Genomic DNA, 26749 nt, shown 5'->3' on the forward strand with positions numbered 1-26749 from the left:
TTTTTTACTTAAAATTTTTTTTAAATATCTTTAATTTTAATAACTTTATTTATTTTACATTATCTTATTTTACTCTGTCTTCTTCTGTTTTCTTTTTTTTCTGCCTTTTATTCTGAGCCATGTGGAGGATACGCTTTTGGTGCTCCAGCCAGGCGTCAGGGCTATGCAACTGAGTTGGGAGAGCCAAGGTCAGGACACTGGTCCACAAGAGACCTCCCAGCTCCATGTAATATCAAACGTCAAAAACCTCCTAGAGATCTCCATCTCAAGGCCAAGACCCACCTCCACTCAACAGCCAGCAAGCTACAGTGCAGGACACCCTATACCAAACAACTACCAAGACAGGAACACAATGCCATCCATTAGCACAGAGGCTGCCTAAAATCATAATAAGGCCACAGACACCCCAAAACACACCACCAGACGTGGACCTGCCCACCAGAAAGACAAGATCCAGCCTCACCCACCAGAACACAGGCACTAGTCCCCTCCACCAGGAAGCCTGCACAACCCACTGAACCAACCCTGGGGGTAGACACCAAAAACAACGGAAACTATGAAACTCCAGCCTGCGAAAAGGAGACCCCAAACACAGTAAGTTAAGCAAGATGAGAAGACACAGAAACACACAGCAGATGAAGGAGCAAGGAAAAAACCCACCAGACCTAACAAATGAAGAGGAAATAGGCAGCCTACCTGAAAAAGAATTCAGAATAATGATAGTAAAGATGATCCAAAATCTTGGAAATAGAATGGAGAAAATACAAGAAACGTTTAACAAGGACCTAGAAGAACTAAAGAGCAAACAAACAGAGATGAACAACACAGTAAATGAAATTAAAAATTCTCTAGAAGGGATCAATAGCAGAATAACTGAGGCAGAAGAATGGATAAGTTACCTGGAAGATAAAATAGTGGAAATAAATACTGCAGAGCAGAATAAAGAAAAAAGAATGAAAAGAATTGTGGACAGTCTCAGAGACCTCTGGGACAACATTAAACACACCAACATTCGAATTATAGGAGTCCCAGAAGAAGAAGAGAAAAAGAAAGGGACTGAGAAAATATTTGAAGAGATTATAGTTGAAAACTTACCTAATAAGGGAAAGGAAATAGTTAATCAACTCTAGGAAGCACAAAGAGTCCCATACGGGATAAATCCAAGGAGAAACATGCCAAGACACATATTAATCAAACTATCAAAAATTAAAAACAAAGAAAAAATATTAAAAGCAGCAAGGGAAAAACAACATGTAACACATAAGGGAATCCCCATAAGGTTAACAGCTGATCTTTCAGCAGAAACTCTGCAAGCCACAAGGGACTGGCAGGACATATTTAAAGTGATGAAAGAGAAAAAAACTACAAGCAAGATTACTCTACCCAGAAAGGATCTCATTCAGATTTGACAGAGAAATTAAAAGCTTTACAGACAAGCAAAAGCTAAGAGTCAGCACCACCAAACCAGCTTTACAACAAATGCTAACGGAACTTCTCTAGGTAGGAAATACAAGAGAAGGAAAAGACCTACAATAATAAACACAAAACAATTAAGAAACTGGTAATAGGAACATACATATCAATAATTACCTTAAATGTAAATACATTAAATGCTGCAACCAAAAGACATAGACTGGCTGAATGGATACAAACACAAGACCCGTATATATGCTGTCTACAGGAGACCCACTTCAGACCTAGGGACACATACAGACTGAAAGTGAGGGGATGGAAAAAGATATTCCATGCAAATGGAAATCAAAAGAAAGCTGGAGTAGCAATTCTCATATCAGACAAAATAGACTTTAAAACAAAGACTAGGGTTTCCCTGGCGGCGCAGTGGTTGGGAGTCTGCCTTCTGAGGCAGCGGACGTGGGTTCGTGCCCCGGTCCGGGAGAATCATGCATGCCATGGAGTGGCTGGTCCCGTGGGTTGTGGCCACTGGGCCTGCGCGTCTGGAGCCTGTCCTCCATAGCGGGGAAGTCCACAGTGGTGACAGGCCCGTGAACCGCAAAAAAACAAAACAAAACAAAAAAAAAACAAAGACTATTACAAGAGACAAAGGACACTACAAAATGATCGAGAGACCAATCCAAGAAGAAGATATAACAGTTGTAAATATTTATGCACCCAACATAGAAGCACCTCAATACATAAGGCAAATACTAACAGCCATAAAAGGGGAAATCGACAGTAACACAATCATAGTAGGGGACTTTAACACCCCACTTTCACCAATAGATCATCCAAAATGAAAATAAATAAGGAAACACAAGCTTTAAATGACACATTAAACAAGATGAACTTAATTGACATTTATAGGACATTCCATGAAAACAACAGAATACACATTCTTCTCTAGTGCTCGTGGAACATTCTCCAGGATAGATCATATCTTGGGTCACAAATCAAGCCTTGGTAAAGTTAACAAAATTGAAATCGTATCAAGTATCTTTTCCAACCACAACGCTATGAGATTAGATATCAATTACAGGAAAAAATCTGTAAGAACTACAAACACATGGAAGCTAAACAACACACTACTTAATAACCAAGAGATCACTGAAGAAATCAAACAGGATATCAAAAAATACCTAGAAACAAATGACAATGAAAACACAATGACCCAAAACCTATGGGATGCAGCAAAACCAGTTCTAAGAGGGACGTTTATAGCTATGCAAGCCTACCTTAAGAAACAAGAAACATCTCAAGTGAACAACCTAACCTTATATCTAAAGCAATTAGAGAAAGAAGAACAAAAAAACCCCAAAGTTAGCAGAAGGAAAGAAATCAGAAAGATCAAATCAGAAATAAATGAAAAAGAAATTAAGGAAATTATAGCAAAGATCAATAAAACTAAAAGTTGTTTCCTTGAAAAGATAAACAAAATTAATAAACCATTAACATGACTTATCAAGAAAAAAAGGGAGAAGACTCAAAGCAAGAGAATTAGAAATGAAAAAGGAGAAGAAACAACTGACACTGACACTGCAGAAATACAAAGGATCATGAGTGATTACTACAAGCAACTATACGCCAATAAAATGGACAAACTGGAAGAAAGGGACAAATTCTTAGAAATGCACAACTTTCCGAAACTGAACCAGGAAGAAATAGAAAAAATTAACAGACCAATCACAATCAATGAGATTGAAACTGTGATTAAAAATCTTCCAACAAACAAAAGCCCAGGACCAGATGGCATCACAGTTGAATTCTATCAAACATTTAGAGAAGAGCTAACACCTATCTTTCTCAAACTCTTCCACAATATAGCAGAGGCAGGAACACCCCAAACTCGTTCTATGAGGCCACCATCACTCTGATACCAAAACCAGACAAAGATGTCACAAAAAAAGAAAACTACATGCCAATATCACTGATGAATATAGATGCAAAAATCCTCAACAAATTCCTAGCAAACAGAATCCAACAGCACATTAAAAGAATCATACACTATGATCAAGTGGGGTTTATCCCAGGGATGCAAGGATTCTTCAATATACGCAAAGCAATCAACGTGATACACCATATTAACAAATTGAAGGAGAAAAACCATATGATCATCTCAATAGATGCAGAGAAAGATTTCGACAAAATTCAACACCCATTTATGATAAAAACCCTCCAGAAAGTAGGCATAGAGGGAACTTTCCTCAACAAAATAAAGGCCCTATATGACAAACCCACAGCCAACATCGTCCTCAGTGGTGAAACTGAAAGCATTTCCACTAAGATCAGGAACAAGACAAGGTTGCCCACTCTCACCACTCTTATTCAACATAGTTTTCAAAGTTTTAGCCACAGCAATCAGAGAAGGAAAAGAAATAAAAGGAATCCAAATCGGAAAAGAAGAAATAAAGCTGTCACTGTTTGCAGATGACATGATACTATACATAGAGAATCCTAAAGATGCTACCAGAAAACTACTAGAGCTAATCAATGAATTTGGTAAAGTAGCAGGATACAAAATTAATGCACAGAAATCTCTTGCATTCCTACACACTAATGATGAAAAACCTGAAAGAGAAATTAAGAAAACACTTCCATTTACCACTGCAACCAAAAGAATAAAATACCTAGGAATAAACCTACCTAAGGAGACAAAAGACCTGTATGCAGAAAATTATGACACTGATGAAAGAAATTACAGATGATACAAATAGATGGAGAGATATACCATGTTCTTGGATTGGAAGAATCAACATTGTGAAAATGACTCTACTACCCAAAGCAATCTACAGATTCAATGCAAGCCCTATCAAACTGCCACTGGCATTTTTCACAGAACTAGAACAAAAAATTTCACAATTTGTATGGAAACACAAAAGACCCCGAATAGCCAAAGCAACCTTGAGAAAGAAAAACAGCACTGGAGGAGTGAGGCTCCCTGACTTCAGACTATACTACAAAGCTATAGTAATCAAGACAGTATGGTACTGGCACAAAAACAGAAATATAGATCAATGGAAAAGGATAGAAAGCCCAGAGATAAACCCACGCACATATGGTCACCTTATCTTTGACAAAGGAGGCAAAAATATACAATGGAGAAAAGACAGCCTCTTCAATAAGTGGTGCTGAGAAAACTGGACAGCTACATGTAAAAGAATGAAATTAGAACACTCCCTAACACCATACACAAAAATAAACTCAAAATGGATTAAAGACCTAAATGTAAGGCCAGACACCATCAAACTTTTAGAGGAAAACATAGGCAGAACATTCTATGACATAAATCACAGCAAGATCCTTTTTGACCCGCCTACTAGAGAAATGGAAACAAAAACAAAAGCAAACAAGTGAGTCCTAATGAAACTTAAAAGCTTTTGCACAGCAAAGGAAACCATAAACAAGATGAAAAGACAACCCTCAGAATGGGAGAAAATATTTGCAAATGAAGCAACTGACAAAGGATTAATCTCCAAAACATACAAGCAGCTCATGCAGCTCAATATCAAAAAACAAAGAACCCAATCCAAAAATGGGCAGAAGACCTAAATAGACATTTCTCCAAAGAACATATACGGATTGCCCAGAAACACATGAAAGAATGCTCAACATCATTAATCATTAGAGAAATGAAAATCAAAACTACAATGAGATATCTTCTCACACCAGTCAGAATGGCCATCATCAAAAAATCTACAAACAATAAATGCTGGAGAGGGTGTGGAGAAAAGGGAACCCTCTTGCACTGTTGGTGGTAATGTAAATTGATACAGCCACTACGGAGAACAGTATGGAGGTCCCTTAAAAAACTAAAAATAGAACTACCATACGACCCAGCAATACCACTACTGGGCATATACCCTGACAAAACCATAATTCAAAAAGAGTCATGTACCAAAATGTTCATTGCAGCTCTATTTACAATAGCCAGGACATGGAAGCAACCTAAGTGTCCATCAACAGATGAATGGATAAAGAAGGTGTGGCACATATATACAATGGAATATTACTCCGCCATAAAAAGGAATGAAACTGAGTCATTTGTAGTGAGGTGGATGGACCTGGAGACTGTCATACAGAGTGAAGTAAATCAGAAAGAGAAAAACAAATACCATATGCTAACACATATATATGGAATCTAAAAAAAAAAAAAGAAAGAAAATGGTCAGAAGAACCTAGGGGCAAGATGGGAATAAAGATGCAGACCTACTAGAGAATGGACTTGAGGATACGGGGAGGGGGAAGGGTAAGCTGGGACAAAGTAAGAGAGTGGCATTTACATATATACACTACCAAACGTAAAATAGATAGCTAATGGGAAGCAGCCGCATAGCACCGGGAGATCAGCTCCGTGCTTTGTGACCACCTAGAGGGGTGGGATAGGGAGGGTGGGAGGGAGGGAGATGCAAGAGGGAAGAGATATGGGGACATATGTATATGTATAACTGATTCACTTTGTTATAAAGCAGAAACGGACACACCATTATAAAGCAATTATACTCTAATAAAGATGTTAAAAAAAAAAAAAGGAAAAATCTGTCCCAAGAGCGGATACATACTCATAGGTCTCTAGCCACATGTAAATGTAAAGCTTTTCTAAAGAGCACTCTCTCATTACAGGTTTCAGTTCTGCTACTCGAGATATTTCTGTGTATCCTAAAATCAAGACAAGTTAGACCATAAGGAGGACTGTGGGAGATGACTGTCCTCCCTACAAATGAAATAAAACTAGTTTGTTATGAAGTGAGAAATCCCAGTAGCTTTATAATACAGTCTCCATTGTCAATCACACCTCTTAATGGATGCATAGCCCCCAGCAACCTCCTAGTCCGTTTTTTGGATGCTTAGTACAAAATATGCTGAGAATTTCTTTTTCTCCCTTGCTGCTCTAACTCGGTCTGGCACTGTCTATTTCAAACACATGTCTAAGGACATTTCTAGGGATTTAGAGGTAGGAGATACAGAAAGACTCACAGGAAAAGTGACAGTCATCAAGTCCTCAAGACACAAGCTGTGCAGGTAGCAGGCAGTTTCTCATAATTGAGCTGCAACTTTAAAAAACTTCATGTCATGGACTGAATGTGTGTTCCCCCAAAACTCATATGTTGAGCCCTAGCCCCCAGTGTGGTGGTATTAGGAAGTGGAGCCTTTGGGAGGTGGTTAGGATTAGATGAAATCATGAAAGAAATGCTCACGAATTCACAAATGGGATTAGTGTGCTAAAGGAGTCAAGAGAGAGCTTACTTCCACCCTGCTCTCTGTCACGTGAGGATACAAGGAGAAAAGGGCAGTCTGCAACCCAGAGGCCGGTCCTCACCAGAACCCAACCAAGCTTCCACCCTCATCTGGGACTTCCAGCCTCCAGAACTTTGAGAAATAATTTTCTGTTGTTCATAAACCATCCAGTCTATGGTATTTTTGTTACAGCAGCCTGAATAGACTTAGTATCATGATCCAAAAATGTATTAATGTGAAAAAAATGATTTAAAAAGCATATCATTGTGAAATGAGTTTAGCATTTTCGGAGAAGTTTTAAATTTACAGAGAATCTGTAACAGAGTTCCTTTAAATGGTAAGCTTTCTTGGGAATTTTGTCAAGGTGTGCTCAATATTTATTAAGCATGTTCAGTATGACAAAATATATTAGAGATGCAAAAATGCAAGGGGCTGCCCTATGGAAGTTCACAGAAATGGTGGAAATGAACCTGTATGTTAAATAATTGAAATACTGTGTAATACATCTTCTAATCAGATAAGATCACACAGATTAGCATGATGAGACGAAGTGATTAGCCAGGCTTAGAAGAGTAAGGGAAGGCTACGTAACAGAGAAGATGCTGGAGTGACCTGTTGGAGGATTAATAGAAGTGTGCTAGATGGACATGTTAGAGAGAGGCATTCTGAGGAAGTGAAATCACATAAGATACTTGAAACAGTCTGGTCAGTTAAAAACACTGTGAGGCAATGAGTGTTGGAGGTTATGAAGAGACTGGCAGAGGAGAGGTCGAAGCAAGGAAGTGACACGGGTCTGCCCACTCTCCCCTCGGATGTAATAACAACTTTCACCATTGTTAAGTTATTTCACATCTGTCAACCAAGACTATTTTCTTCCTCATTTAAAAGATAAATTAGGGGCTTCCCTGGTGGCGCAGTGGTTGAGAATCTGCCTGCCAATGCAGGGGACACGGGTTCGAGCCCTGGTCTGGGAAGATCCCACATGCCACGGAGCAACTGGACCCGTGAGCCACAACTACTGAGCCTGCGCGTCTGGAGCCTGTGCTCCGCAACAAGAGAGGCCACAACAGTGAGAGGCCTGCGCACTGCGATGAAGAGTGGACCCCACTCGCCGCAACTAGAGAAAGCCCTCGTACAGAAACGAAGACCCAACACAGCCAAAGATAATAAATAAATAAATAAAATGTGACACCTTTATTAAAAAAAAAAAAAGATAAACTAAATGCCATAAGAAGAATTTAACTTCACAGAGTTTTTATAACAGTAAGCTATGACCAGAACTCAACTCTTTACCCTACAGTCCTTTCTACTGGACAACAGGAGCTTCTGAGTGAAACCAGAATTGATTTCTACCAAAAAAAAAAAAATTAAATTTTCTGGCACAAAATGGCAAATGGCTGTTTGCAAGGAAGAACAAAGTCATTATCAACTCAGAGCAAGAAAGCAACAGGCCCAAAACTCCACACACCTTTCCTTCAAGCCGTGAACCCCTGTCCTGGTGTTCCAATCTGAGCTGATGGAGCCCCTCCTGCAATACCACTATGTCAGTCTCACAAAAGAGAGACAGTTGTCAGTGGATCCATTAAGGTTCTTTGGCTGCAAGCAAAATAAATAGAATTTGGTTATCTTAAGGCAGAAAGGAACTTATTTGAGAGAACAGGGACGGCTCACGGAAGTGAAGGAAAGCGAACACGACATACTTCTAAGACGGCCCAGCTAGAGCACCTTCAGGAATCATAATGTACTACAAGAACTCTGGTCAAGTCTCCTCCTGACACCCTCATCAAGATGGAAGAACTGCAACTATTTTTGGTCTTTCTCATTTCCCTTAAGATTCAAAATCCAGGGACAGAGGATCTGATGCCACTAGCTTGCACTGCTAGTTTACCCTTTAGCCAAGGGAAGGCAGGGCACCCAAATAAATATTGTATGATGAGGGAGAGATAGTTTTCCTAATCAAAATCAGGATGCTGATACCAACATAAGAGAGAGGAGACACTGAGCCAACAAAATCAATCAAGGCCACCATAATCCTTTATCATTTTTCTGCAAATGCTATCACACATTTGGCAATTTATAAATAGTCATCCCACTTATTCACTGAAATCTACACCCTGTACCCACATAAATAGGATGAGATGGAAGAGGTATTACAAGGGAGGGAGGCATGAGAGTAGAGAAGTTAAGAGCAAGATCCAGGGAGGTACTATGGGATCAAGTCTCAGTTCCACCATTTACCAGTGGTGAGAATTCAGCCATGTTTCTTAAATTCTCCATGCCTCAGTTTTCTCAGCTATAAAAATGGGATGATAATATTAGAGCTATTGGCAGAAAATACAAGCTAAAGCATGTGATGCCGTTTAGTGCTATGCTGGCATCCTATAAGCACTCAGTAAACATTAGTTATTATCATTTCACTGTCTGGCACTGTGACATCTATAGATATTTTTCTCCCCCTTTTAAAAGTTCTTGTTTTGATTCTTGTTTTCTCTACATCCTCTTACATACCATCACAATGTCATAAGAAATTCAGGGTGAGAAGCATCTTTGTTTTTCTTTACCACCTTGTTTCTCTCCTACCTGAAAAGAATAGTCAAGACACCATTTACATTTCAAACTAACATTCTGTGGCAATTGTTCAGCATGGGCAGCATTCAAAATATACCTCCAGTGATTTTTTTTTCTGAGAGGTACGCAACTAAGGTTAATAGAGGTGCCATTTTCAAAATACATCTGCCCTGAGCCACATAAAAGGATTATTTTAAGAGGGCACAGGGCATAGGGCACACCCTGATATTAAAAGGCCTAGCAACTAAAATTAATTTTACAAGCTCCCACACATAACAATTTTCATTGACTCTGATTTTTCTATCTAAATTACATTTTTTCCCCTTGTTCAGGGAGGTCTAAAAAAAATGAGTAGGAAGAAGAAAAATCCTTTCATTTGCAAACCATTGCACAGACACCACCTGCACCTTTTGAGCATTTAAAAGTAAATGACTTTGTCCTTTTTTTTTTTTTTTGCCGTACACGGGCCTCTTACTGTTGTGGCCTCTCCCGTTGCGGAGCACAGGCTCCGGACGCGCAGGCTCAGCGGCCATGGCTCACGGGCCCAGCTGCTCCGCGGCATGTGGGATCTTCCCGGACCGGGGCATGAACCCGCGTCCCCTGCATTGGCAGGCGGACTCTCAACCACTGTGCCACCAGGGAAGCCCGACTTTATCCTTTTGTTGTTCCTTTTTTCTCTGTTTTTCTCTGCAGAGTTGAGTGACAGCAGCATCAGTACAAAAATAAAATACCTATTTCCCCTCATCAAGTCTCACTGCTTTTTAAATTACCTTCAATAGTCTTCATTTGTAAATACCCTATCTATGAGAACAGATGCCTTGAGATTTGCTAAAGAAAAGGGTAGCTTTCTCTGCTTTTTAATCAAAAAAACATATCTTCAACATAAGCAAAACAGAGGAAAATTTCTGATTTTTGAAAAACTTTCTGGCACTAAAATGCTTATTTTTTTAACTTGTTCAAACTTTAAGATAGAGGATAAAGTTCAAAATTAGACTAGACAGTTTTTTTGGTTTTGTTTCAATTACATTCCTGGGATAGACATTTGAAATAAACTTCAAGCTAACAAATTGTTGGTCAAAGTCCAAGATTATGTCTTTATTCTCTTAACAATTGTTTAAGAGTTTATCTCCATTAAATCATTCGAATTATTATTCAAAAGCAGCTACATGCTTTTGACTCTTAACTGGCTCTGGTGGCTTAGTATTTTAATGCATAATTTTGCTTTTAAAGTTCTTTAAATTGGCCTAATGCTATTTACATATTACATAATTCAAAGACTAACAAACCAAGATATTAGAGAAGAAATTTTTCAGTTCTATCATTTCTTAATTAAGACTGCAGTACTCACATAAGAGAGCTCTAGATAATCTAGACATCTCTAGAAATAGGCTAGTTGCCCCATCCTATAGGAAAAAGCTGACAAAATTTTAGATATCATAGTATGACATGAGGTCTTGCTTGGTGCCAATTTTGCCCCTATTCCCTAACCTTCTTCAATTAAGCTTATAATTTAAGAGATAGAGTAATGGAGAAGTTTAACGGGGTGTCTCTGATTGTAGATCCTCCTGATGTCTCATACAAAAAAAATTCTCATAAATATTCACACATAATAACGATTTTTAAAAAAAGCTTAAAGATGAACAAATATGTTATTTCCAAAATCTGGGAGGATTCCCACAATGCTATGGCTTACGAAACTGAACAAAGAAAAAAAATGCTTTAGTTCATCAGACAGAGCAACCCAGGTAACAGAGAGGAAGAGATTTTATTCCTTTTCCACTCTGGTCTGATGCCTGAGAGACCCAGGATCTGGACAATAAGACAAGAGGGTGGGCATTCAGCTACTAAAAGAGATGGACAGGACACTGCCTGTTTCTACCCTCTCCTTACTGGACCACTGGATTTCTGCTATTGGCCAGCATCCACTTGCCCCCTTTACAATTTCAGAAGAATTCCCCCTACTGTGTGTTGTATTCATTTCCTAGGACTCCAATAACAAATTAAAACAAACCATGTGGCTTAGAACAACAGAAATTTATTCACTTACAGTTCTGGAGTCTGGAAGTCTGAAATCAAGGCATAGGGAAGTCCATGCTCTCCCTGAAGGCTCTAGAGGAGGATCCTTCCTTACCTCTTCCTAGCTTCTAGTGGTTGCCTGCAACCCTTGATGTGACTTAGCTTGCAGATACATCACTCCAATCTCTGCCTCTATTGTCACATGGTGTTTTCCCTGTGTAGCTGTGTCCAAATTTCCCTCGTCTAATAAGGACACCAGTCCTTGGATTAGGGGCCCACCCTAATCCAGTACGGCCTCATGTTAACTGGATTACACCAGACCCTATTTCCAAATAAGGTCACCTTCACAAATTCTAAGGGTTAGGACTTGAATATATCTTTTGAGGGGACACAATTCAACCTACAACGTGTGCGTTTTGGTGTGAGGCAGTGCCCTGTGGCCCTGTACTGCAGAAGGAGTCAGACTGTCCCACTTTCCACCCAGGCACATGACCTGATGGATTTCAGCCCACTGGATGCTCCCAGCCCCTATATTAAAGTTTGACCAAGTGACACAAAGGTGAAAGACATTTAAATTTCATGCCCAAATGCAGCAGTGATGCCCATCTAGTATCCCAATAATTGTACAGTTCTCTAATTTCTTCCAAAATATCAAATCCCTCTGGCTTATGCGACCCAGAATCAGTTTGTCATTTGGGAAGAACAACTCTCAAAAATATAAATAGGAGACATAGAAAGAAGAAAGGCAGAGATATATCTCCCATAGAAGGTGTAGTCTCTGCAAGAAAAGAATGTGGTCAAAGAAAAGCTAAGAAAGGAAGATTTTGAAAGAAGTACCTACTGAAGTATGTATATGGAATCAGTTCAAAATGTTCAGTGTCCAGGCAGTAGGGTTTAAGAATCCCTGTATTTTGGAGCTTGGGATGAACACACACACACTACTATATATAAGATAGATAACCAACAAGGACCTACTGTATAGTACAGGGAACTCTACCCAATATTCTGTGATAACTTATATGAGAAAAGAATCTAAAAAAGAATGAACATATGTATATGTATAACTGAATCACTTTGCTGTACACCTGAAACTAACACAACATTGTAAATCAACTATACTCCAGTAAAATTAAAATATTAAAAACAAAATCCCTGTATTTAAATCTATAAAGCATAGGAAAGAAGAGCTACTTTCTTATGGTTGATTTGACACAAGAATTTAACAAGCAGGGAAGAACCATGAGAAATGTACACAACCCTCTGCTGGTAAACATTGAATCTGGATAAGTGTCTCCTGACTGGGGGATAGAGAGATGGACAGAGAGAGATGTGTCCTCAAAGAATGATGATATATGCAGAACATTAAGAAGAAAAATCGCACTGAAGAATCATAAGAAGACCATGACACTGAAAGGGATCTACTAGTAGAAACAAAGGAAAAACATTATAAATGCTACAGCACTCCTCAATAGGATGCCAGGAATATATAATCTGTGTAAAATAAGAGCAGAAAATCAAATGCAAAGTAGACTGAGAAGAAAAAAACAGTATAATGCTATGAAAATATAATGGAATGAAATAAATCAATAAAATTTAAATTTAAGAGTTTAATAATCCATGGATTAAAGACTATGTATTAAAGAATAGAATTGACAATATTGTGAAAATTGGGCATGGAGCTATGTTAGGTTTAGTTTGGTTTGGTTTGATTTTCCATCAGGACAAAGGTGAACACCTACCAGACTAAAATGCAAATCAAGCAAAATACCGAGTAGAGTTGGCTCCTACTCCTAAATTCCACATTTATCATGCATCTCTTAACAGAGGTGTCTTCTACAATTAAAGTAAGAATCAAGTGAGGAAAAAAATTCCTTTGTGTCTTGAAACACTACAAACTGTATTATAAACTGACAATTGGTTTGCCATATTTATCTGATACTTTGAAAGAATAGCATAGGGTTTTAGATCTAAACCTTTGAACAAGTCAATTTGGAAAGATGAGCCTAACTGAACACGTATTTGAATGGAAATGGATAAACTAAACCTCAACATGCTGTGAAAAGATAGTATACAGTAAAACCTCATAGAAACATCTTGTTATACCCTTTCCTCCTCGTCTCAACCTGTTCCATAAAATAGAAGCTTTCATCAAAATTTCAGCTTTCTCTAGGAAGAGCTGGATAAAAAAAGCTTCCACACTTTTCTTCACCCCTTATTGGATTCTCCCCACAGGAAGAAAAGCTATAAATGGTTGGGGAGTTTGGTGACAGTCTGACATGCATACATTTACTTTCTTATACTGAAGTTCTCAACTAGGGGTGATTTTGGCTGCCAGGGAAGATTTGGCAACACTTTGGCTGCCAAGGGAGATTTGGCAATATCTGGAGACATTTTTCATTTCCACGACTTTGGATGGGGGTTGGGGGGGAGATACCACTTGCATCTGGTGGATCAAGGCCAGGGATGCTGCTAAGCACCCTACAACACACAGGACAGCTTCCCACAACAAAGAATCATCCAGCTCAAAATGTCCATGGTGCAGGGTTGCTGCACCACATGGAGATCGCTGCTTCTTCATGGTCCTGTCTCATGTTCTTCCTTCTTCTTGCCAATTTCTACCTCCCATCTCATTAAATGAGAAAATCAAGGAGGATCTACTTAAATTTTCCACCTTCACCTGGGTTGGTAAGCTGTATCTGCATGAGAACCAGGAGGCCCTGTTTGTTCATGAGGTACCAATATGGCTTTGTAAGTGGCAGTTTGAATCTCACAGAAGATGAGCAGGCAGATTGGCCACTATATTTGCTGTGATAGGATCACTCTAACAGAATATTTGGTCAGCCAGTACCTCTTCTTCTAATCATGGGAAAGACTCAGAGAGAGATGGGTTTGGAGGGTGGGATCAAGATTTCTATCAAGTGTGAGATACTTATTAGATATCTAAATGCAAATGCCAAGGAGGCAATCGGACATATGAGTTTGGGACTCTGGGAGAGATGGAATTGGAGATGTAAATCTGGAAATTATCAGTGATAGTTATTTGAAACCATGTAACTGGGTGGATTCTTTAGGAAATCAGGATAGATTAAAAACAGAGGACTGAGAACTTAACATTCCAGTATATCAATATTCGGAGGTCAGAAAAAGGGAGAAGAATCAGCAAGAAAACTGAGAACCAGAGACTGCACAAGTTAAGGAAGCTGTCTTCTGAGAGAATGAGACAGACATTCAGAGAAAGGAAAGGACTGAAGGAACCCTTGAGAGATGGAGAAAAAGATCTCAGTTCTTGTCTAGATGGACATTAATTATTTTCCCTGTCCAACGTCCAGCCCTAAATCTTAGTTTAGGTTCCCCAGAAGCAGAGTCTGAGAAGGAGTTATTTATTAAGGCTGTACTCTCAGGAAAAAGGGAGTGAGGGAAGAGTGATGGGAAGGGGGGAAAGCTAATCAAGGTTGTGCTCTCCCCTAGAACTTTGAAACATGACGTACATTATGAACTTATTCCCTCCTTGAGAAAAGAGGCAGCCCTTTGTGCCCTTGAATCAAACAGTCACGAGATGCAAGCTGCTGAAGAAAGGGGTGATTTACTTTCCAGATGAGCTGCTTCCTTTGGTGAAGGCAGTTAACTGGAGAAGAGGGAAGCTCTGAGCTGTTAGCAGCCAACAGTCATAGCAGCTCAGGGATGGATGCCTCGACTTGGTAAATGGATCTGGGAGGAGCACCAACAGCACCTACTGCATTTCTTCTGTTAATAAACCTCATTGTTCCCTCAGGGAAGCAGTCTTCCTTTACTCTCAGCTTGTTCTGGTGGAGTTGACTCTACTCTTCTCACCCCAACTCCAGTGATCAATAGACATGAGCAAGGCTTCCAACTAACAGGGTCGTAATTATGGGTTTAGCCACCAGCTCATGACCCAGTTTGAAACGGTGAGGGCCAGACCCAGAATTTTTGTAAGAACTCTTAAGAGAGGAAATATCTCTTCACTAGGGTTGCTAAGATCTGAGGATGTAAGGCGAAGTTGCAACTTTATCACCAGAAGGAAGGAGCCTACCTAAGAATGAAGCCAAATCAGAGGAAAGCTCTGTTTAGGTAGGGACAAACTCCTGAACTTGTCTGTGCACTTGGATACAAAAATACTGATTCACCCATGCTTTTTAGGTTTGTGACACAATCCCTCTTTTGCTTTGGCCAGCCTGAGTTGAGTGGCTGTCTCTTCTACTCACCTGGAGGTCTAGCTATACTGCCTAAAACTGACTTCTCTGTGATTCCCCTCTATTATTTACAGTAAGTCCTCAAGCAAATTTGAATAGCTCTCTTTTCTTTGTAACCAAACATGCACTGACACATATAATATACACAGATTAACTGTTCAAAGATTATAATACAATTAAGTGAACAACCTCAAAATAGCACCAAACATACTTTGATCTTTCCTAGATGACTTAGAAGGCCCTTCAGAATAATCCAGTGCCTTTGGGTTATGTTTTCTAAGGTACCGTGAGGATTCTTTTAAACTCTAAACTCTCAACTTTAACCTGACTACTTCATTTAAGTGCTTTCCAGTCATTTCATTGTTTTTTTGAATATTCTTACCTTACAAATATCATTATATTTTCCATTTGGAATAAATATTAAAGGGAGAAAAGCAGATTTTTACTGACATTTTTCCAAAATAAAACAAAAAAACTATCCCTTGATCCACTGCTGTGTGAAAAGCCAATATTAGGACTAGAGATTATGTTCTACTTTGGTTATCTATGTTCTTTTGTCTGATTTAACTTATATAAAATGCTATAAGAAATCAGTTATTTCTACTATAACTGTTATAAAATGCTAGTTAGAAGTCATTTATTTCCTTTACTTAACCCATTGTTCACAAAACATTTATCAAAATTTTGATAATATACACTGATCCAGCACAAATCTAGGGAGAAAATATATCACAACTGACCTTGTTGAAAATCTGACAGTTTCATTTAAGCCCTTATTCATATCTGTGCATGTGTCCTTCTACATTATGGTTTCAACATACTGAAGTTGTTCTTTGACCCCAAAATGGCCTTGTTCATTCATTCAGGTTGATTTCAACTCTGTGCAGTTATAGCAAAGGCTGAATACTGAGTCCCCTGCCCAAGCCTCTTCTCTCATATACATTCATAGCCGTCTGACTAGGCATTAAGCTACTGCTGGAACTACACAAGTTTAACTTTTTAAAGAGAGATCAATGAGAGCAAATAGGTCATAAAGAACCTTAACAGATATTTAGTGCAAAAATAATAATTAATAATAATAATATCATGCATCCAAATAAATGCTATGAATGCAATTAGAAAGACTATGCAGCATGACGAGATAAAAAGGCTACTAGGAAAAAATGTGATGATGGATAGATCTTTGTGCCTGTTTGTTTTTTATTAATATGACATCACTCAGTTACAAGAGTCCTTTTTCTCTCTGCATTTTGTAGCCAGAGGAGAACCTTCAGAAGGGATGAATTTTCTTTGATTCCACCTCCCCACAATCGTCTGAGCTCCTCTGGGAGCAATGTCAATTATACCATCGTCAATGCAAATGGCATTTTAAAGAGTTAGTACAGCAGGCAGAGAATGTTAATGCTGCTCAGAAGTGCCAATGTGCACTGCAGACTTTCCCCTAAAGTCTGCAGCCCATCACATGCCTTTATTCATTCAGATCTAATCCTATCAACTGAGAGGATAGGCCACTGGCTTGCTCTCTGCCTTTGTCACTCAAACTTACCAATTAAAAACAATCCATTTTCTAAAGTCGGACAGTGTGGAAATCAGGTTTGGCAGCCAAAAGATAAACTCCTATATACAGAGAATGATAATGAGAAGGCTGCTGGCTTTCTTGCTTGATGGGTTATTCTTATTAAGATAAAATGTGTTCCAGAAGTGACTCAGAAACATGGAAATAAGCTAGTTCATAAAAAGTTATGGGAGCTTAGGCTTTCAAATTAAGGAAACAAATATGATGAACATGAACTCAAACTCAGTAGAAAAGTGTCATCACTAGAAAGTTCTTCTTCTACTGTGTTTTCTAATGTTGCAGTATTATAAAGAAAAATCTCATTCCACTATCAGGAGAATTTAGATGGCTTGATAATTGAATCATCTCTACTAAGCTCTTATGTAATGAATGCTTCATTTGTGGTAACAAATAAAGCCTATAAATAAATAATTACCTTACTGTGATGGAGCATCTACCATGTACAAGGCACTGTGCTAGGCATGGTAAAGGGCATAAGAAAGTGTAAGATGAAAGACACAGATCTTACCCAAAGAAATAATGTTGTATTAGAGAAAACAATAACCAGAATGCAAGAAAAGATATAAAGCTGTGGAATGTCATACAAAGCAAATGTGTGTATATAGCAATCCTATAGAAACTCAAAAAGCAATAAAGACACGGGAATAGCCCATACTGGGTCTGATTAAGATCAAGTGATGGACCTTAAGTCTTAGGATATTTATTTTATTCTCTAGACAGTGAAGATCTAAAGAATCTTTGAGCAGAGAGGTGACATGGTGAAGCATCAAAGGTAGATAATACTGTTAGTAGTATATGTATTGGACTAGAAAGAGAGTTTACCCACTGATGGTATATGAAATGATTTTAGGTGGTACCTGAACATGGAATTAAGTAATATTGAATAACACAGTGAAAAATATATTCTATTTTAATTTTCATTTTCAGAAGACTTGAAGGAATTTTGGGTTTGGTACTAATATGACTTTAACAGCTCTATAACACTTTGTTAATATCCTTTTTAACAAAGAGAGAAGCAACCACATCCACTTCAAAGTCAATAAAATTGTTTCCATTAAATCTGCATTTACTTTTATATTTACCATCTATTTATGGCAAATGGCACTCTTTTCCTATTTATATAAATAAATAGAAATAATACTATAAAGCTTCCATTATAAATAAAATAAAAATTAGTTAATTTAAGGGGAAATTAAGTATATAATAGTACATGTGTTATGCATATATAGCAAAAATCAAGAAATGGAATGCAACTGAGTTAAGTTTGGAAAACACAGACCTAGGCTAGGAGCCACTAAACATTTTCTTAAAGAAATACTTGTACATGTGCAAAACAAGTCTGTTCCAGTATGTTCACTACAGCCTTGTTATAATACAGAAAAACTGAAAAAAAACTAAATATTCCTAAATAGAGAAGAAGTTAAATAAAATATGGCACCACTATTTTAGATTACTTTGCAGCTGTTCAAAGAACAGGAAAGAACTATAATACATGTATTTATGTGGAAAGATAACCAAGTCTAAAAAAAAAAAGCAAACAAAACAACATAAAATCATGTGTTTGATACAATCCCAATTATTTTTTGAAATATGTAAGTAAGTGCATGTAAATGCACAGAAGAAGAACTGGAAAAATAATCATGATAGTTAATATTGTTTAGCTCAGGGGAAGTGAACATGGAATCCAAAGGTGGGGGTGGGGGGAAGATAGCCACATCTTCTTTAATTTATTGCTGGATTGTTTGAATTTAAATTCATGTATTTTTGAATTATTGTTGTAATTTTTTAAATACTTAAGAAAACAAGGGAGACCTTCAGGTAAGTTTCCATTTATTTAACTCCCTCCTGAAACTACACTAAAACATCAGAAAAAAACTTTTTAAAGGGCACAAACCACAAGGACAAAGAAAAAAGGAACAACTGCAGCACAGTTTTGAAAGCTGGATGAGTGGGAAAGAATCTAAAGAAAGCTCAGTCCTAAACTACCAGTGGAAGAAGCCAGGAAGAAACCCAATATGCTTTGCAGAATCTACAAAGCCTCTAGAATTGGCAACATTAGGTCCTCTGGGAATGGATGTGGAAGTGAAATTAAAAACAAGAGGACAGTTGGAAAGATGGTTAAAGAAGTACTTGGAGAATTCTGAAATTCAGTTACACCCCTATCCCTTCCCTGTTCCATACAGTCAGTCTGTGCATTATCTCTGTCCCAACAGGATAAATGGGGCTTATCCTCTACAGGAAATAAGATAGGTTTACTCTCTAGATGGAGAACAAAAGGCATAGATAATTAAGGGTGAAGATAATAGATGGAAAAAGAGGGATTCTCCATCAGGAGTTGCCTCAATGAAAGGGCCCACTGAGATCAAACTATAATGGAGCCCACAGTCCAGAAGCCCCTCACATGTGCTCAGGAGCTTCCTGTCAGCTGTGTATTGCCGCAGTCTTGAAGGATCACCAACATCAGAAAAAAAGTCTCAAACATGTAAGGTAGGGTTTGAAAGAAATAAAAGCAACTTGGAGGACGCAGTCTTTGGAAGGGGAATAAAACTTTAAACAAACTATCCTTGCTTTACTCAAAAGATAAGGCAAGCTATAATATATATGAAATAAGAACATGGTATATTAAAAGAAGAAGGAGGAGGAAAAGAAGTGGGAGGGGAGGAGGAGAGGGAGAAAGAAAAGAAACAAAAAAAGAGCTACTGGGAAAAATAAATATATACACACTTATATGTACATAGTACATAACATGCATGTGTGTTTATATACAGGGGTGTGTGTGTGTATGTAACTCAATGGAATAGATAAAAGAAGAAGGTGAGGAAATCTCCCAGAAATTGAACAAGACTTCAGAGAATACTTGTGCCTGTATTTATTATATTTATGTGCTTTTTTTTCCAGAGTGGTTTGCTCATAGATTAACACAGTATACCTCATTGGCCCATTTGCATATCTTGATCTTTCAATTTCCCAGTTTCCTCTAACACTTACCGTTCCATTATCACCTCAAGGGCTAATTTTTCTACAGAAAGTTCCAATTTGTATTTCCCATTTTGACTTCCAATCCAATTTCCCAATCTAAAAAAAAAAAAATGTTAGAATGTAAACCTCTCACTTCTCTTCTTTTGGCCTGGGGAGAGGGTGAAGTCAACTCTTGTAAAAAGAAGGGAAGAAAGAATTCAGTTTTTATTTGTTTATGTCAATTTCTCCCACTTGAATGTAAATTACATCTCATAATCATGGACTCTGTTTTGTTTTCTCACTGCTGGAATAGTGCCCAATGAAATATAAGAGGATGGAAAATACTTCTTGAATGAATGACTGAACAAATGAACAAACATATGCCAGGTGGATGTGTCTTTTAGAAGCACCATTGCAACTTGGGGAAAGAATGGATATAGTAACAAAGAAGCAGTGAGAAATAACTCTGACAACCACAGACTTTATCTCTTATGACACTTGTTTTGAAAAATCTCAAGTAAGTTATCTCTGCAATTAACCCGATTTCCCCAGCATAACTCTAATCAGACCATACTTGGAGGTACAATAGTCAATCTCTGTAATGACTCTCTTTATATACATATTTGTGACCCAGGGATTCCCATCTGTTATAGGATACCCTTAGGAAAATTCCCTATATGGACCTACGAGCCCTCACTCTTGCCTCATGACAAGCATTTTTTTTCTGCTTCTTGTTAGAAGCAGATGGTTTAACAGGCTGTGAGTTATTCTTTTTCACTTAATGTTTTCTTAATTTTAGCAAAGTAATGCATCCACGTGGCTTTCAAGTCACAATCAGATGGTGGGGTAGAGAGTGGGCCATTTGGTTGAGGAACACCCAACTGTCAGCATTTGTGGGTTCCTCCTGTTGGGGGTATAAGCCTGGCTGTCAGTATTCTGAAAGCATGTCAGGAGAAGAGGGACAGGGGGGCTCACCATTCAAGCTGCAGACATTCAACATCTCACTGTGATCCCCAGCTGTACAAACCTCTCCAGTGTGAACTTCCCATTTTCTATCAGGATGGACAAGGAGCAGCTTCTAGGCTAAGAGGGCTAAGAGAGGTCATCTAGGGGTCTAAATGCTCATGACACAAAAGTTTAAATGAATCCCCATTTTTCACATCTTGCCATGCTCCCTTTTTAAAACTACCTGGTATCTCTAATTCCTACACCTTTCTAGATGCCAAGACATAATTTTCCTCTTCTCTCATTGGCTTTATCCACTGCAGGCTTTAGTTTCAGCTTTCCCAGGTTGACAAATTCAGTGTCTACTATTCCATCTGCATTCCCTTCCCAAAATGTCCTGTGTTGTCCTCTTCTGTTTCACTCTTTTAAATAAGCACATATTTTTATTCATTTTGGGGGACTTAGGAGGGTGTGAAAATAAATGCATGTGTTCAATCCTCTGTATTTAACTGGAAGCCCTTAGTCAATGTCCACAAGTCAATGCCTATGTGCACTTCTAAGAGATAAGTTGTATATCTGCCTTGAAAAAAGAGAATGTATAATGTCTTTAAGTCTACTGCTCAAGGACTCTTTCTTTAGAAACTGTGTCTTTGCTTTTTTCAAGATCTTGTAAGACAATAGTGGGGAGGGGGGGTGGAGTCAAGATGCATACTAGGAGGACACAGAATTCATGTCTCCTCACAGCTAGGGCACCTGCCAGGCACCGGTGGGGGACAGAGACACCTAAGGGGGTGGGAGGAACCCCCAGCAGCCAGGTAGGGCATGGAGCGTTGGGGGAGGAGAAGTGGAGGCAGGACGGGACTGGCACCCCTCAGGGGTGGCTGGGGAGGGGAAGGGATCCCACACTGGAAGGGGGAAATTGGGGAACCACTGGGAGGGCAGAGGATCAAAAGGGAGCATGGCCTGGTTTCCCCTGCCCACTTGGACCCCCAGGAACCTGTTGAGATCCCAGGCCTGATCCTCTGCCCATGGAGGCACCCTCCAGCCACGCAGGTCCTGAGGGAGTGGGAGGGAGTGAAGGGGGAGCAAAAGTAAAGGCCGGACCTCTGGGATTGGCACCCCGGAGGGGCGGCTGGGGGAGGAGAGGAGTTCCTACACCCAGTGGGACCCACCCATGGTTACGAGTCAAGCGGCAACGGGGGAGACCCTTGGGGAGATGGTCAGGGAGGGGCATGAAGGAACAGAAGGGAATGGGGTCAGTGCTTTCCCTGTTCCACTTAGGCACCGGGGAGCCTGCTGGGCTCCTGGGCCTAATCCTCTGCCCTCGGAGCCTCCCTCCTGCCATACAAAGCCCAAGCCCCACCCCTACACCCCCACCCAGGGTCCCACTTCTACACTCCCACCCAGGGCCCCATCTCTACACTCAGAGACCCTCTCCAACACACTGGGCCTAAACCCCACCCACACACCCTCACCCAGGGCCCCACCTCTAAACTTCAGAACTCCACACGCCAGAGGCCCTCCTTCCGAGGTGCTGCCTCTCCCCTTCCATGCAGGTCCTAAGCAGAGGCCCCGCCCCATGCTTGAACATCACCCCGCCTAGGGCCCACCCCCAGGGCCTTTTCAGTCCTGAGCCTAGGCCCTGCCACACACTGAAAACTCACCCTCCCCCGACGCTGAGGTTCCAACCACCCTAAACCCCTTCCCTGCCTAAGTTCCACCTCGACATCCCCACCCCCGCCCCACCTAAACCCTGCTCCCATAGCCAAGGCTTTTTTTTTTTCTTTTCATTTTTCCTCTTTTAGATGGGGGTTCTATTTTACCTTGTTGATTCATTGTTGTTGATTCTTTTATATTTTTATTTTTCCTAATAAATCTTTTAATTTTCTAATTTTATTTTATTCTTTATATTTTGTCAGTGATCTCTCCTTTTGACTTGTCCTCCCCCCTTCTTTTTTTTTCTTTTTTCTGTTGTGGTTTTATTTTACCTTGTTGTAGTTGTTTCAATTATAGTCTTATTTTTCCGAATATGTTTTTTATCTTTCTATTTTTTTTCTTTGATGTTGTACTGCTCCTTTTTTTCTTTCTTCTTCCTTTACTTTTTTTTTCTTTACCGCACCACAAAGTTTGCAGGATCTTGGTTCCTAGGCCAGAGGTCAGGCCCGAGCTCCTGTGGTGGGAGCTCTGAGTCCAAATTGCTGGATTAACAGAGAACCTCAGACCCCAGGGAATATCAACTGGAGTGAGGCCTCCTGGAGATCCTCATCTCAGCACCAAGACACAGCTCAGTCCAACTGCCTGAAAACTCCGAAAACTCCAGTGCTCGATGTCTCAGGCCAAACAACCAGTAAGACAGGAACACATCACCACCCATCAAAAACCAAAAATAAATTAAATGACAAAAATATTTACTACATACAAAGGAGCAAGGTAAAAACCTACAAGACCAATTAAATGAAGATGAAATAGGCAGCCTACCAGAAAAAGAATTCAGAGTAATGATAGTAAAGATGATCCAAAATCTCAGAAACAGAATGGAGAAAATACAAGAAACTTTTAACAAGGATATAGAAAAACTAAAGAGCAAACAAACAGTGATGAACAGCACAATTACTGAAATTAAAAATACTGTAGAAGGAGTCAATAACAGAATAACTGAGGCATAAAAAAGGATAAGTGACCTGGAAGATAAAATAGTGGAAATAACTACTGCAGAGCAGAATAAAGAAAAAAGAATGAAAAGAATTGAGGACAGTCTCAGAGACCTCTGGGACAACATTAAACACACCAACATTTAAATTATAGGGGTCTCAGAAGAAGAAGAGAAAAAAAAGGGACTGAGAAAATATTTGAAAAGATGACAGTCGAAAACTTCCCTAAAATGGGAAAGGAAATAGTCAAAAAAGTCCCGGAAGCACAGAGAGTACCACAAAGGATAAAACCAAACAGAAACATGCTGAGACACACATTAATCAAGCTATCAAAAACTAAATTCAAAGAAAAAATATTAAAAGCAGAAAGGGAAAAGCAACAAATAATATACAAGGGAATCCGCATGAGGTGAACAGCTGATTTTTCAGCAGAAACTCTACAAGCCAGAAGGGAGTGGCAGGACATATTTAAAGTGATGAAAGGGAAAAACCTATAACCAAGATAACTCTACCCATTGAGGATCTCATTCAGATTTGACAGAGAAATTAAAACCTTTACAGACAGGCAAAATCTAAGAGAATTAAGCACCACCAAACCAGCTTTACAACAAATGCTAAAGGAACTTCTCTAGAGAGGAAACACAAGAGAAGGAAAAGACCTACAATAAAAACCCAAAACAATTAAGAAAATGGGAATAGGAACATACCTATCAATCACTGGATTAAATGTGCCAACCAAAAGACACAGACTAGCTGAATGGATACAAAAACAAGACCCATATATATGCTGTCTACAAAAGACCCACTTCAGACCTAGGGACACATACAAACTGAAAGTGAGGGGATGGAAAAAGATATTCCATGCAAATGGAAATCAAAAGAAAGCTGGAGTAGCAATTCTCATATCAGACAAAATAGACTTTAAAATAAAGACTATTACAAGAGACAAAGAAGGACCCTACATAATGATCAAGGGATTGATCCAAGAAGAAGATATAACAATTGTAAATATTTATGCACCCAACATAGAAGCACCTCAATACATAAGGCAAATGCTAACAGCCATAAAAGGGGAAATCGACAGCAACACAATCATGGTAGGGGACTTTAACACCCCACTTTCACCAATGGACAGATCATCCAAAATGAAAATAAATAAGGAAACACAAGCTTTAAATTACACATTAAACAAGATGGACTTATTGATATTTATAGGACATTCCATCCAAAAACAACAGAATACACTTTCTTCTCAAGTGCTCATGGAACACTGTCCAGGATAGACCATATCTTGGGTTACATATCAAGCCTTGGTAAATTTAAGAAAATTGAAATTGTATCAAGTATCTTTTCCAACCACAATGCTATGAGACTAGATATCAATTACATGAAAAAAAACTGTAAAAAATACAAACACATGGAGGTTAAACAATACACTACTAAATAACCAAGAGATCACTGAACAAATCAGAGGAAATCAAAAAATACCTAGAAACACATGACAATGAAAACACAACGACCCAAAACCTATGGGATGCAGCAAAAGCAGTTCTAAGAGGGAACTTCATAGCTATACAATCCTACCTCAAGAAACAAGAAACATCACAAACAAACAACCTAACCTTACACCTAAAGAAATCAGAGAAAGAAGAGCCAAAAAAACCCAAAGTTAGCAGAAGGAAAGAAATCATAAGGATCAGATAAGAAATAAATGAAAAAGAAAGGAAAGAGACAATAGCAAAGATCAATAAAACTGAAAGCTGGTTCTTTGAGGAGATAAACAAAATTGATAAACCATTAGCCAGAATCATCAAGAAAAAAAGGGAGAAGACCCAAATCAACAGAATTAAAAATGAAAAAGAAGTAACAACTGACACTGCAGAAATACAAAGGACCATGAGAGCTTACTACAAGCAGCTATATGCCAAAAAAAGGAAAACTTGGAAGAAATGGACAAATTCTTAGAAAAGCACAACCTTCAGAGACTGAACCAGGAATAAATAGAAAATATAAACAGACCAATCACAGGCACTGAAATTGAAACTGTGATTAAAAATCTTCCAACAGGGAGACCTTCAAGATGGCGGGTAGTAAGACATGGAGATCACCTTCCTCCCCACAAATACATCAGAAATACATCTAGATGTGGAACAACTCCTACAGAGCACCTGCTAAAAGCTGGCAGAAGACCTCAGACTTCCCAAAAGGCAAGAAACTTCCGACGTACCTGGGTAGGGCAAAAGAAAAAAGAAAAAACAGAGACAAGCGAATGAGGATGGGACCTGCACCTCGGGGAGGGAGCCATGAAGGAGGAAAACTTTCCACACACTAGGAAGCCCCTGCACTGAGAGAGACGGGGTGTGGTGGGGAGCAGGGAAGCTTCGGCGCCACGGAGGAGAGCACAGCAACAGGGGTGCAGAGGGCAAAGCAGAGAGATTCTCGCACGGAGGATCGGTGCCGACCAGCACTCACCAGCCCGAGAGGCTTGTCTGCTCACCCACCGGGGCGGGCGGGGCTGGGAGCTGAGGCTCGGGCTTCGGAGGTCAGATCCTAGGGAGAGGACTGGGGTTGGCTACGTGAACACAGCCTGAAGGGGGATAGTGCGCCACAGCTAGCCAGAGGGAGTCTGGGAAAACGTCTGGAACTGCCTAAGAGGCAAGAGACCATTATTGCGGGGTGCGCAATGAGACGGGAATCAGAGCACCGACTAAACGAGCACCAGAGAAGAGCGCGAGCCGCGGCTGTCCGCACAGACACCAGAGAAACGCTAAGGCTGCTTCTGCAGCCACCAAGAATCCTGCATGCAATGACAGGTCACTATCCACACCTCCCCTCCCAAGAGCCTGTACGGCCCGCCACTGCCAGGGTCCCGTGATCCAGGGACAACTCCCCCGGGAGAACGCACGGAGTGCCTCAGGCTGGTGCAACGTCACGCCGGCCTCTGCTGTCGCAGGCTCGCCCCGCATTCCCAACCCCTCCTTCACCACGGCCTGAGTGAGCCAGAGCCCCCTAATCAGCTGCTCTTTTAACCCCGTCCTGTCTGGGCGGGAAGAGAAGCCCTCAGGCGACCTACACTCAGAGCAGGGCCAATTCAAAGCTGAACCTCGGAGCTGTGAGAACAAAGAAGAGAAAGA

Source organism: Hyperoodon ampullatus, assembly GCF_949752795.1.
Source record: "Hyperoodon ampullatus genome assembly, chromosome: 4".
Taxonomy (NCBI): Eukaryota; Metazoa; Chordata; class Mammalia; order Artiodactyla; family Ziphiidae; genus Hyperoodon; species Hyperoodon ampullatus.